Here is a 14,377-nt window from a genome sequence, read left to right as displayed (position 1 = left end):
ATTTAGGGCAATTATATAGACCCCTACACCACGACAGAAACCAAAAGGTGTCTTGATAAAGGTGGACAATAATTTGGAAAACCACCGAAACGCGTCGACGCTACACACAGTATAATTCAGGATCTCGACATCTTCGCTGATATATTGTATCACAGTACATATAGCTTAGGTGTATACAATAGAGTCCGAATATACAATAAGTATTGCACAAATTTTATGTCTTACTGTTTTTTCTGTCTTTGTGATTCAATCTTGCTGGCCGAAATTGAGACTCGTTTTTATTGTTTTAATTTTGTTGAGTGGACTCCAATCTTTGGGACCACTCTTCTTTTAACATTTGTATGTTTCAATAAATTGTAAGAATTCTTTATATATATTTGTATTGTGGTATTGTTTTTCCTTGACCCCTTTTTGGCTTCTTTTAATTATTCTTATTCAGGGGAATACTTCTAGTTCACTGGTTAGACAACCCTATTTCCCTTGATGTTTAGTTAAGGGGTACCTCTCACATTTACCCTCATTGTTGCACAACCTTTCGGTTGGAGAGGAGTTCATTCCTCTGTGACCCTTCCCTTGGGCACCAATTACCAAATTTATCAGACAGGCAAGACCCATTATGGATAAATTAAAAACATTTGGGTTTTCAGATGACACATATGCCAGATTGATGAATCTGGACCCCAAAACTGGGGGTTCCAAAGGACTTCATAATACAAGTCACGAGCAACTGATAAAAATCCTCAACCTAAAAAAGAAACTCATCAGGACAGAGTTACACGCCGAATTCCTGATCAATTATCTTAAGGAAGGGGTCATTCCAATAGGGCTGCAGGTTCGCAATGAACCTGGATTGTTTGTAGAAAACCCCAAATTTATAGAGACTTGGATGATGATCGCCAATCGGTGCAGCCGTGATTGGCTCATTTAACCCCTTCGACGCTCATGACGAGCCCAGCTCGTCATGGAGTTTCCATTGATTTCAATGGAAATTACATGGAAGATCATCAGGTACCTTAGCATCCAAGTGGTTAATCATAGAAACGGCCCAAGAATTAATAGAATTGGAGAAATCAGAGATTGACAAACTCGAAATTACACTCAAACAATCCCCTGCCCTAGAAGACGCGAAAAAGAAGCTAGATGAAATCAATTTTGAGGCAGATGGATATAGGGATTATCTGTTCAATAAAAAACTTAGGAAACTTAATAAAGATATAGAAAAATACTCCACTGAGGTGGTTTACCCTTACACACATAAGGACTACTATATCAATAAAAAAGAATCCCGGTGGGAAAGACCTAACCCACAAAACACAACCTACTCCAGAAATAGCAATAAACGAATAACCTTTTCAGAGTCCTCTGGCTCCAGTGGAGAGGAAGAACTCGATAGACCTGATGACCACAGGGCTGGCCCCAATTACGAACGCGAATCTTTTTTAGACAGGCGCCCATATCGGGGACACAGGAACCCAAGGGGATACAACCGCCCACAATATCCGAGGAAGCAACAACCTCAGAACAACTCCAGAGAGTATATAGCCACCAGGAGCACACAGTACTGGAGATACGAGAATTTCCTATAGTTAATCTCTCCAAAAGAACCCTAACTAGTATAGAACAATCAGTACTACAGAAGGGTTTTAGTTTTGCACCCACCAATACACCTTCCCTATTCCATCTGGAGAGTGACCTGAAGTCATTCTTTAGAAAAATCCGACTTAATCGATTTTTCGAGAACCGACAATATAACCCCCCCCCCCCCTAGTGTCACCGGATTGAAACCCAAGTCAACCTTTTTTCCAAGTATCCACCAAATAGATAAAAATGTAGAGGTGTTCGAGAGGGTTGTTGAAGTAGAAATCAAAAATCTCTTCTCCAAAAAGACACATGGTAACAATAATTGTTCCAAAGCACAGAGAGACGCTCTCAATAATTTACAAAAAAGTGAGGAATTGACAATAAAACCCGCCGATAAGGGTGGGGGAATTGTCATATTTGACACTGACAAATATGACATCAAGATGAAAGAACTCCTCGGTGTTAGGGAACACTACCAGAAATCTAGGTTCCAAGAATTGAGCAAATTAAAATGCGAAGTAGCCCAACTCTTGAGTGAGGGCAAGAGTAGTGGTGCCATTAGTGAAAACGAATACAAATTTCTTCTCAATCAACACCCAGTTACCCCTGCAATATATGGACTCCCCAAGATCCATAAGAATCCTATTGATCCACCCATTAAACCAATTATTAGTGGCATAGGGTCCATTCTGGAACCATTAAGTAGGTATGTAGACTTTTTCTTACAACCTATTGTAAAGAAACAAAAGTCTTACCTTAAAGACACCTCACATGCTATCTCAGTTTTTGAGGGCAAAAGCTTCAATAGGGTGACCCAACTCTTGGTCACCCTAGATATAGAAGCCTTATATACGAACATCCCCCAAAATAACACCCTGGAAGTTATAGCCTCCCTATTAGAAACAGAGGACCTTCATGGAGGTGACGACATTTTCATCATGTCATGTATCCATCTTATTCTCAAGAGAAATTTCTTCCTTTTCAAAGATGACCTATACCTACAGACGAAGGGGACCAGTATGGGGGCCACATGCGCCCCAAGTCTGGCCTGCCTATATGTGGGTGAGTTCGAACTCAAACACATATTCAACGAGGTAGCCCCCTTTTTTGAGAACATCTCCTGCTGGCACCGCTACATAGATGATATCATCTTCATCTGGAGCGGTGCCAGCGAGGAACTTGCTAGCTTCCTAGAATGGCTCAACCTCGGAGACCCCAACCTCAGATTCACAGGCCACCAAAGCAACTCTAGTGTATAATTTCTGGATATAGCTATTAAAGAAGAGGAGGGTTTCTTGAAAGTGGAGCTTTTCACCAAGCCAACGGACAAGAACTCACTCCTCCACTACTCGAGCAATCACCCCAAAGCACAAAGGGACAATGTGCCCTTTGGAGAATTCCTTAGATTGAGACGCAACTGCTCGAACCTCGAAGATTTCTATAGACACTCCGAGAACACAACAAAAAAACTCAAGGAAGGAGGCTATCCCCATAAATTAATAAAAAACTCTCTCAAACGGGCAAGATTTTACGACCGAGACAGTCTCCTCGATCAAAATAAAATACATAAGAAAAATGATCCAGACAAGATAGTCTTTGTAACCCAGTTCTCACACCTGAGTAATCAAATTAAGAACATTGTCAACAGGAACTAGCGCATCATTAACTTCAACCATGAAACCCAACTTAACAAACCTCTGTTTTCTTACCGCAGAAATAAAACCCTACGCAATAGCCTTGTTCACACATATAAACCACCAATTGAAACCCAACGAACTTTGACAGGGCCAATAGCCTCAGGCAACCACAAATGTGGGACCTGTTCGATATGCCACCACTGCATTACAGGCAGCAGTCTGGAATTTAATGGCAAAACCCTAACCCCTAGGACATTCAACAACTGCAGGAGCCAAAATTTGGTATACCTACTGATCTGCCCCTGCAACCTTGGTTACGTGGGGAAAACCAGTAGGGAACTTAGACTCAGAGTCCTAGAGCATAAATCTGCCATTCGCACAAACGAAAGTAGTGCGCCCTTAACAGAACACTTCAAACAGGAGAATCACACTTGTGATGATCTACGCTGGTTTGTTCTAGAGAAGATAAGAACTACCAGACGAGGCGGAGACACTGATAAATTGAGAAAAACCAGGGAACAGTGGTATTTCTGTTTCTTGAATACCATCCTCAAAGGTTTAAACACCAGGGAGGATTGGACAAAATGTATCTAGATCGCCTGAGTTAATAAGCCCATAATTGCCACCCTGCCCCTATAACTCTACATGTTAATCACCTTATATATATATATCTCTAGAGACATTCCCTCTCTAAAATAGTACCTACATGAATCTTATTCTTGGCCACCTGCTCTCAGCATCCATCAAATACCAATATGCCACATACCAGCGTCCATCCCCTAGTAAACATGAAATATACCATAAGAACACAAGAGTCATCATACTATCACCTGAGCTACTTTCCTCCCACGAACTATCAAATTCTAAACTCATTTCACTCCAATTAAAAGTATTATAAGATAGCTGATTAAGACTATGACACTCGCCCCGTAGAATTTCCATAGCTAGATAATGTACGGGCTCACGCCATCTCTAGACCCCAGCTCCCTTATATAGGTTCCAAACTAGAAACATATAACGGTATGGCCATAACTTCACAAAAGTAAGTCTAACATAGTCTGTCAACATATCCGCGGCGAATGCAGAAACATCCGCGAGAACAAAACAACCAGAGAAGGAAACAGGTGACCTTCATATACACATTCTCCTTCCTAGACATGACTCACCCCTCTGTCACATGACCCAGTTCCTTGACAGTTTGCCCTAAGCCAATGGGATAACACCATAAAGAAACTCACCAATAGGGACACAACAACTCAAGCCCTAGTATGCTAATCTAGAGGCTTAGACTAGGACCAACCCGATTGGGTAATTTTCGGACGAATCAAACTCGAGATGGAGTATTAAAAGACTGCGCTCTCTGTTACCGGGCATTTCCCGCAGAACCAGAGAAGCAGGCAGTCCATCGTAAAACAGGTAAGCGCCAGCATTAGGATAGGATGATAGATTATAACGGGGATTGAACCAAACAGGGTACTTTTTAACCGTCAGACCCTTTCTCTCTCCCTCTCTGATTCTTAGAACCGTATAACACGAGGACATGATGTTAACGCCTCTGGTTCCATAATTTTAACATTGAATATACCCAGAGAAGCGAGCAGTTCTTAGCGGAACATTAGGTAAGCGCATGCAATTCGATGGCCACTCAGACTAGCAATTCCCTAATAACATTGTCTCCAACTGACCCACATTTGATCTTTATACACTTTGTCTAGAGAAACGGAATCTAATCCTGCAAAGGACAAGACTTAGGCGCCTCTGGATTTTAACTATGTAAAGACGACCAGCAATACAGTTTTTTGGCACAACCACTCTGAACTTATCATATGCCTAGGCATTTTACCTACAGGTATGTCCAGCCTTTGTCTACAATACCTATATAACTTTTTACAAAAACGAGATTAAAAATCACTACTTACATCAGTGTAAAACCTAGCACATGTTTGTGATTTACAGGAGTATGAAATTGGACATATGAGCCAAAGAAACAACCCAACAGAATTGGCTTTCAAAATTAAATAATATAGAAATACAACGTAAACACACGGACTTCAAGGTAATTGCCCCTTTTTGGTTATATATAATTGGGATAATAGACCTGAGTATTTCAGACTCGTCAATCTGGTATATACCTTCATCTGTCAAAAACCGTGACAAACCTTCCTTCTCACCTCTCTAACAAACTGGATCGAGGTAGAGATTTCTTTAGCTTAGTGGCCAGGTAAAACAGCCCCCCTTATAGACAACTGTCTAAAGAAACTACAAACAATTAAATACCAGGCCATTCCCTAGAGTAACCTGAGAATAAAGCAGATGGCCAAAAAGTGTGAATAGCCACTCTGTAAGGAATTGTGAACCAAGTTGATTTTTGCAAATGTATGCATGCATGTATTAGGATGGTAGATCTACGGATCAAAACACGGCAAGAGCCTTTGTAAAAAGTTCTTTAAATTGTATGCACCCTGTTCTCTCAGCTTAAAATGTTTCAGCTCAAAATGTTCGACCGAGAGTAGCAAACCTGGTTACATAGAAACTACTACAACAGTTTATCATCCATATGTATAGCTCTGCAACAGTTGTTAAAAGTAAAGCATTTATTTTATTATGCATGATAAATGTTTATGATTCTGCACTCACCAAAACTTACTGTATGTTCACTCCTTTAGGGCAATTATATAGACCCCTACACCACGACAGAAACCAAAAGGTGTCTTGATAAAGGTGGACAATAATTTGGAAAACCACCGAAACGCGTCGACGCTACACACAGTATAATTCAGGATCTCAACATCTTCGCTGATATATTGTATCACAGCACATATAGCTTAGGTGTATACAATAGAGTCCGAATATACAATAAGTATTGCACACATTTTATGTCTTACTGTTTTTTCTGTCTTTGTGATTCAATCTTGCTGGCCGAAATTGAAACTCGTTTTTATTGTTTTAATTTTGTTGAGTGGACTCCAATCTTTGGGACCACTCTCCTTTTAACATTTGTATGTTTCAATAAATTGTAAGAATTCTTTATATATATATTTGTATTGTGGTATTGTTTTTCCTTGACCCCTTTTTGGCTTCTTTTAATTATTCTCATTCAGGGGAATACTTCTAGTTCACTGGTTAGACAACCCTATTTCCCTTGATGTTTAGTTAAGGGGTACCTCTCACATTTACCCTTATTAAAAAACAAACACATTGCTTTGCTTTTCCGGCACCTCATGTCCCCTGTGCCTTGCACCATGTTTGATTTTTTACGCATCGAAGATACTATGTGCTAAAACGAGCACATCTATTCATTTCTATGGACTAAACTTGATTAATCTTTTCATAGTCCTATTTTAAATTGTGTGTGTTGGATTTTTGTTATTTTGGTCGTGTTTTATTCAGCTAAATATAGGCAATATAAACCGGTGTGGACTCCTTTTGCAGTGTTTTCACTGTGTTTGTGTGTATGTTTACTTTAAACATTGCCTCTGAGATAAGCCTGACTGCTTGTGCCAAGCTACCAAGGAGGTCAGCAGGGATTATCTTAGCTGTGTGACTCTCTTTCCCTGACTAGAGTGAGGTTCTCTACTTGGACACTGCCAACTAGAGACCCCATTCCTAACACTGTTCTTTTCTGTTTTGACCAAATATCAAAATATTACCTTAAAAGCACACTCATCCCGTTGGTTCTTTACCTCTTATCTGACTATATTGAGAATGTTAGAAGCTTTGTGTATTTTGTAGTGGCATTGTCGTTTAATCTTATTTGATGAGAAAACCCTTTAACCACCCAATCTTCCCTTGAACAGCACTGAGGAATTCAGTTAACATGCATTCCACTGTGTCCTCGCTACCACAAGCTACTATTACTTGCTTTGGAGTGTTTGGTTGAAAAATACTATGTAATGCTCTTTGTTTCCTCCTCCCAAGAACAGGTGGACTTTCAGAAGCAACATATAATTTACAGGTAGCATGTCTATTCTTAAACTTAAAAACAATTTGTCTAAATCCCAGCATATCAATGTTTCTCTCCAGTGTAACTTTCTGGGCTAATATCTGTCGACTCAAGATTGGTTCCAATAACAAGTGCAAACTTGTTTTACCATTCTAAACGTGAAATTACAGAATATTTTGAGTCTGCTGCTACATATAATGGGTCTCCCCTAATGATATCAAGTGTAAGAGATTATTTCTTACATTTCCGCTAATAATCAAACCCACTTTTTTTCTCTCTTTGTAAATGTGCATCTTCATTGGTGTCGTCTGATGAATCAGTGTCACTTTCTGCAATGCAAGCAATAATACTTTATAGATTTTTTCTCTATACTATAGCAAAATGGCCAATTGTACAACACTCTAAACACTTAACTGTCTTTGCTGGGCATTTGTTGAATTTTGCAGAATGGAAAGTACTATCAAAATGATACCATGCTTTATTATCTTTTTCCCTTGTGATGTATTTACTTTATAGTTCTCAGGATTCTCGTTGTTTCCTCTGTATCTCACTAGTTTTTTTCTTTTACATCACAAACTTTGTTAACTGAACCATACTTTCCTTATGGTCTTGGGGTAATGTTGCTTCTGCACACAGTTTTGCTTTCTTAACCAAGGCAATTCATTTATTTAGGCACAACACTCCTTCAACCCGTATTCTTTCTTGTATACCTTTATCTGTTGAATACATAAAAGTTTTCGGCTTGTTTGAACCATAAAAGTGCACAATTCAAAACAGTATATATAGTTAAAAACATTATAAATACTCATCTCAGTTCATAGCAATAAATAAATGATCAAACAACATCAGTTATCAAAGGAAATGCCACAAACTCAGATAAAACCAAAAGGAACAAAAATCTCAAAAGAAGTCCTAAGAGGAAGCTCGTTAACAGTCCGCTATGTCCCCCTGTGTTATCTAAGCAGGGAATCAACCATATTAAAGACAGTCAGTACTAAGATGAAAGCAGGACAATGGATTATATAAAATTAAAATAAAATCCATTAAAAACCACATAACATTCCTAAAACATCATATAAGGACTGTAGCCCTCTGCTTAATAGCACATTGAATATATGTGGCAGCAGAGAAGCAGATTTTAATTGTGGGTAAGGTTTGCAGGTAAATAAAGGCAGCTCTACTGTAATGAATGTTGGCCTCCCAGAAAATGGGCAGCAAGTAGTGTTTCCTCAGCAACGAGTAACATTTACAAAATAGGATAAAATGTAAGGTAGTCTGTGGAGATTGGTCATTACATGGACATAAAGGAAGTTGTAAACAATAAGTGCATTGTGACGCAAAGCAGTAAGAAAGTGCACCATACATAGTCTCGTCAATAAATATTTGTGGTGTAAATTCCCCACCCATACTAAGTATGGCGCAGGACTTGGACCAGGACAGATCCCCATATAGGTCTGGACCATTGGTTTCTCTACAGCACTCCGCATTCGGTTCTCCAGGCATCCCTCTTAAAATGCATACTTCAGAGTCCTATTAGAGCTGGCTAATGCAGTGCTGGGAGGGGTAAACAAGTCCTCGCGTCCCATGCTGTTACATAAATTCTGTATATAATTCAACCAAGGAATTCTCAAGCAGTGGTTGAGTGTTAAGCAGTCTGCAAGCACAGCCCTATTAAACAATGTCTGGCTTTTGGTCCAAATTCTAAGCCACAAAAGACGGGGGTGAATTTGAATAAGGTCACTAATATAATCAATGCCTACCTCAGTGTGGCAAACGAATGAACCGGTGCTTTAGGGGACAGCTAGCAATGACTTGAAACTATTCTTGATTTTTTTCAAGAGCACCCTGATCTTCAATGCCCCACACCCCTGCCCCATATGAGGCAATAGCATAGCATTTGACTTTGTAGACTGTCAAGAGTTCCTTTATTGGTGTCTGTCCAATTTTGCGGGCAAAATTAAGGACAGCCTCCATTGATGTGGAGAAGGCAGCAGCTCTACTAGTCTTCAGTGATCCACATGACAATTGTGTATCAAATGGGATGCCAAAGTAGGTAAAAGTAGGAATAGAACCAACCTTCTTGCTATTCCCTGCAAGGAAACATTATCCTTTTCCCTTTTCCCAAAAATCATTATGTGGGTCTTGTTTTGGTTGACCATAAGATCTGAACTAGCAATAAACTAGCAAAAACCGTCAAGCCATTTGTAGTCCTAGGTATAAGAACTGTATCGCCCGCATAACTTAGTGTGGGGATACTTCGAGCGCCTACACGAGGGCAATCTACCCTGAGGTTAACCAGTGTATATAAATGAAAAACAGAAGAGGAGCCAAAAAGCAGCCCTGATGTATGCCTCTTGCCAGGCTGGAAGGTGGTTTGGTTTCTCCGCCTGGCCTGCACGTTACTCTGGCATTGACATCATTGTGCAGATCTCTAAGAAAGTTAACAATATAGAGATCACCTCCATATCAATCATAATGTCCCACAATTATGAGTGTAATGTTTTGCTTAACCTGCAATATGGTTTTAGAAAAGGTAGGGGCACCATGAACCAGTGTCTCAACTTGCACCTTTTAGCAGGAAAGTATACCATCGCTAAGAAAGAGACACTACTACATCTGCCGTTCATGGATCCATCCTCGGACTTTGACCGAGTGAACAGATCCAAAAGTTGGGACTTGCTACTTTCACTGGGTATGGATAAAAATATTGTATATTATTGATCTAATTTGCATAGGGATCTTACTGCCAGTGTAAGGTTTGACCAAATGGGCAATAACACACAGGGGACATGTATCATCAGAGGAGTTAGACAGGGATGCATCTGAGCCCCCCTACTGTTCACCCTTTATATCAATAACTTAGATTCAGTTCTGGGTGGAGCACTTAAAGACATCCCACACGTGGGGGAGTATCTGATACCAGCTCTCCTATACGCGGATGATGATGCTCTTTTAGCCCATACAGCGGTTGGCCTTCAGTGTCGTCTGAGCTCTTTTGCCGATTTTATGGGATCATTGGATTTTAATGTAAATTTCTCTAAATCCCACACAATGATTAAGGGCGTTAAACAAAGAAAACACAAAACACATAAGTGTGAAGGAAACAAAATAACCAGGGTCACCACATTCTCGTACTTGGGTGTCCTGTTCGACGATAGGAAAGCCAAGAGAAATGCCATGGCCAGATCGACAGTAGCAGTACTTGATTTTGCACGTAGGTTGGGGGCAAAGCCAGTGCAAGCAATGTTAAATATATATAAAGCAAAAAATATCGCAATGTCAAATTATAGCTCTGAAATCTGAAGATTCAAGGATGTTGAAGACCTCCAAATAGTTGAAAATACATTTTTGAGAAGCCTGCTCTCAGTTCCACAATCAATACCTTCTTATAAAATTCATCAAGAAACTGGTATTGGTTTCCTGTCAGATTTGAATGAATCAGGAGGTCATGCATGATTGCCTAGTATTAGAGCAAGTAGTATTCCCTGGTTGAGACATGTAAAAAAGACAGCAATGCTTTTAGGATGCCATGAGTTATTTAAGCGATACAAAAGGGGATGATGGACGGAGTGTTTGAACAAATCAAACACTCACCCCCAGTCAACTGATCTGGGTTTAATCCATCACCATTCTTTAGTTCACTCAGCCACCCCAGTTCAGACATGGCTATATGCAAATTAGTCTGACCCTGTGCCTCATGGGAACAGTCCAGCCCGAACTGCCAAGCCATGTCTTCCCTGGACCGGAAACAAGCATCCTGGGACCGGTTTCGGATTCATAATCCTCATCAGCCAGGCTATCTTGAATCCAGTGGCCAAGTGAACAAGGGACTCACGTCTGCCACACTTAGGGCGAACAAAGCGATACAAAGGGGATGATGGACGGAGCGTTTGAACAAATCAAACACTCACCCCCAGTCAACTGATCTGGGTTTAATCCATCACCATTCTTTAGTTCACTCAGCCACCCCAGTTCAGACATGGCTATATGCAAATCAGTCTGACCCTGTGCCTCATGGGAACAGTCCAGCCCGAACTGCCAAGCCATGTCTTCCCTGGACCCGAAACAAGCATCCTGGGACCGGTTTCGGATTCATAATCCTCATCAGCCAGGCTATCTTGAATCCAGTAGCCAAGTGAACAAGGGACTCACGTCTGAGCATACCCTGCCACACTTACGGCGAACAAAGCGATACAAAAGGGGATGATGGACGGAGCGTTTGAACAAATCAAACACTCACCCCCAGTCAACTGATCTGGGTTTAATCCATCACCATTCTTTAGTTCACTCAGCCACCCCAGTTCAGACATGGCTATATGCAAATCAGTCTGACCCTGTGCCTCATGGGAACAGTCCAGCCCGAACCAACAGACAAACTACATAAGAATGATTTGTCATAGGTCAAGATATCCTTTCTGCGCATGGCACATACAGAAAGAGAGGCCAGAGAGTTGATGAAACCAACAGTTTAGGCTAATCAAATATTAAAGACAACCCACTCCATGGCGCCCTATTTAGAGGCAGTAGCAAAGTCCCATCATTGTTTCCTCTTAGTAAGATTCAGACTAGACTATCTGCACTTTTTATTGACCGAACCGCAGGGTTGGAGAAAGGTTGAGGATTTCGGTCACTGTGATAATTTCTCCACTCAAGACACCTTGCACTTTGTTTTGTGAGCATTATTTGCACATTCGTAACCTTTTTATATTATCATTTCTAAAGGACAACGGCTCTCTGCATACTAGGCCAGCTTTAAAATATTTGCAAATGCTGAATAATGTCTGGGAAATTTGTAATATTGCTAGTTCCTTGGTGGCAGCAGTTGGAGAAAGGAAAAAAAAGAGGGACCACATGATATATTATATCCTCACTCCTTCTTAACTTAAAATGAATTGCCTGTAAATCTGGTTGAGGAACATCACGTTCTGCCAATTCATTCTTTTATCAAACATTTTATTTATGTACAGTTTGTAATTTGGACCATATATCATGTTTGTTTGATTTTGCTTGCTGATCATGTATTACTCTGTTTTATCAATGGATTTTTTAGCATGCTTTTATGGTTTTAATTAACTGAATAAAATGATTATGACTGACTGACCTGCTTACAGAGTCGAAAGCAGAACTCTAACCCATAAAAGCCAGATACAATTTGCCACACTTCACCAAAGTATGTTTGGCAATTAACAGATATATATTTATGGGCTACTCGACAGTACCAAGGCCAGAGTGGAAGACAAATTGAAAATCAGAGAGTATGTTACGTTCCTCGGCCTTAAGCTGCAAACGGTCTAACAGGATTCGAGGGCGATAGCAGTGTGGGTCAATTCTCAAGCCCTTTTTGAAAATAGGAACAATGGCCTCATGGGACCAGTTCTTAGGAGCGCCAGTCACTAAGGCGGCATTAAGGACGTCTGTTAGTAAAGGGGCCCACATATCTGAGGGAAGCCCGTTTGGACCAGGAGCATGCCTAACTGGACAACTAGCAACAGCCCGCATAACCTCTTCCAGTTCAATGACTGGACCCACAGAATACTTAGTGAACTCTGGGGCACGTTTGAGGTGCTGGTCTGCAGCTGAAAGGGTCCTAAAAGATCATAATCGGGGATCTCTTGGTTCCCTGAATAAGGGTCAGCATAAAGCTCGGTGAAATGGGCACCACAGGATTCAGATGGAATAACAGTGTCGATGCCTGGTCCTGTTTTTGCCTCAAAAACTGCGACTAACTGTTTCCCATAAGGTGTTACAGTCCTTGAGTTCACAGTGATACAAATGCTGCCTCTCTAATAGTATTCTTTCTAACTTTTAGTCTTGATTGAGATCATAATGTAAAATTCTAAATGTATAACTGGATTCCCATTTTTTTTAAAGAGGATACCTAGTCCTCAATGATACTACCTTTTTCTTGTTTACTTTAGAAGAAAGCATGCCTGGTAACAATACACACTGTGGTTGAAAAATGTTAATCTAAATCCAAAATGGCATAGGCAGTGCTTGATTAGTAAAATAATGAGTGCTGCTGCCCAAAGCTCTGCCAGAAGCCTGCATCCATGCAACTAAAGATCTGTGCCTGAAATCTAAGGCTGCATAGTCCTGAATCCACTCCAGGCCCCTTTTTCAATTACCAGATACTCCCTGTCCCTTTATCTCTCTTTTGAATGTTCCTGCTTTCTCCCTTTGTGTCTGTTTTTCCATCTCTTTGCTTGTTTTTCTCCTTCTTGATAGCATGAAATGTCTGATGTAAAAAAAAAAAGTGCTGGTCCCCAAAAATAGGTGGTGTTGGCTCCCACCGCTCAAATTAAGCACTGGGCTTTTGTAAAGATATTAATATCCCCTGCACCTCTGTTATTTTGCATCTAATTGTAAATGCAAAGACCTTTGTACAAGACAGTGTATTAATATTTTCTTTTTTTTCTGTCTGGAGATAATGTACTACCCTTTTTGATTTCTTCTTTTTTTGTTCCCCTATGGAGTTTTATATAGCACGAACTTGACCCAAGGTTATCCGGTATTACATGAGCACCAGTAGTGTTGCATAAGGGCACATTAATTTTTGTTAGGCACAGGGAGATTAAGTGATTTGCCCAGAATCACAGGATGTTGAGCGTTGTTGCCAAGACTCGAACCCGGTTCCCCAGATTGGAGGTCAACCATTCTAGCCGTTAGGCTACAGCCTCTCCCCATCCTCTCTGCCCTTGTCCTCTAGAGTGGCTATGCAGTTCTGAATCTTTTCCTTCCACTCTGGCCATTTAATGCATTGTTCTCCTGGAAATGGCAAACATTTTGTTCACAATTTCTACAACTGGGAAGCATTGTTGAGCAGAAAAATTATAACCCTGACAATAAACAAGTATTCTGCTTGTGCAAAGTTTAAATGGGCAAGATACGCATGCATCTCCCATCAAACAGTATCAAGAATAAAGCATGTACAATTGGTTTATTTGATTTGTATTCCACAGTTCAGTGTAAATGAAACTCCAATATTCCTCATAGAATCGGCTAACGTGTATAAAAGAACTTCGTTGCCAGGGCAGCATATATAATCAACCATAGCACCATGCTGCACCATTAGCCGAGGGTGCACCACAGACAGGAATTTGACCCAGGACTAGATTTAATAGACCAGAACCATACCATTAAGAAGAGATCTGAACAATGATACTTTTTTCCAATGAGCCTTGAGAAATCCCCAGGCTGAATATCCACAAGGGGGGAA

Source organism: Lissotriton helveticus, chromosome 11 (assembly GCF_964261635.1).
Source record: "Lissotriton helveticus chromosome 11, aLisHel1.1, whole genome shotgun sequence".
Classification (NCBI taxonomy): Eukaryota; Metazoa; Chordata; class Amphibia; order Caudata; family Salamandridae; genus Lissotriton; species Lissotriton helveticus.
Note: the sequence above shows the minus strand (reverse complement) of the source record.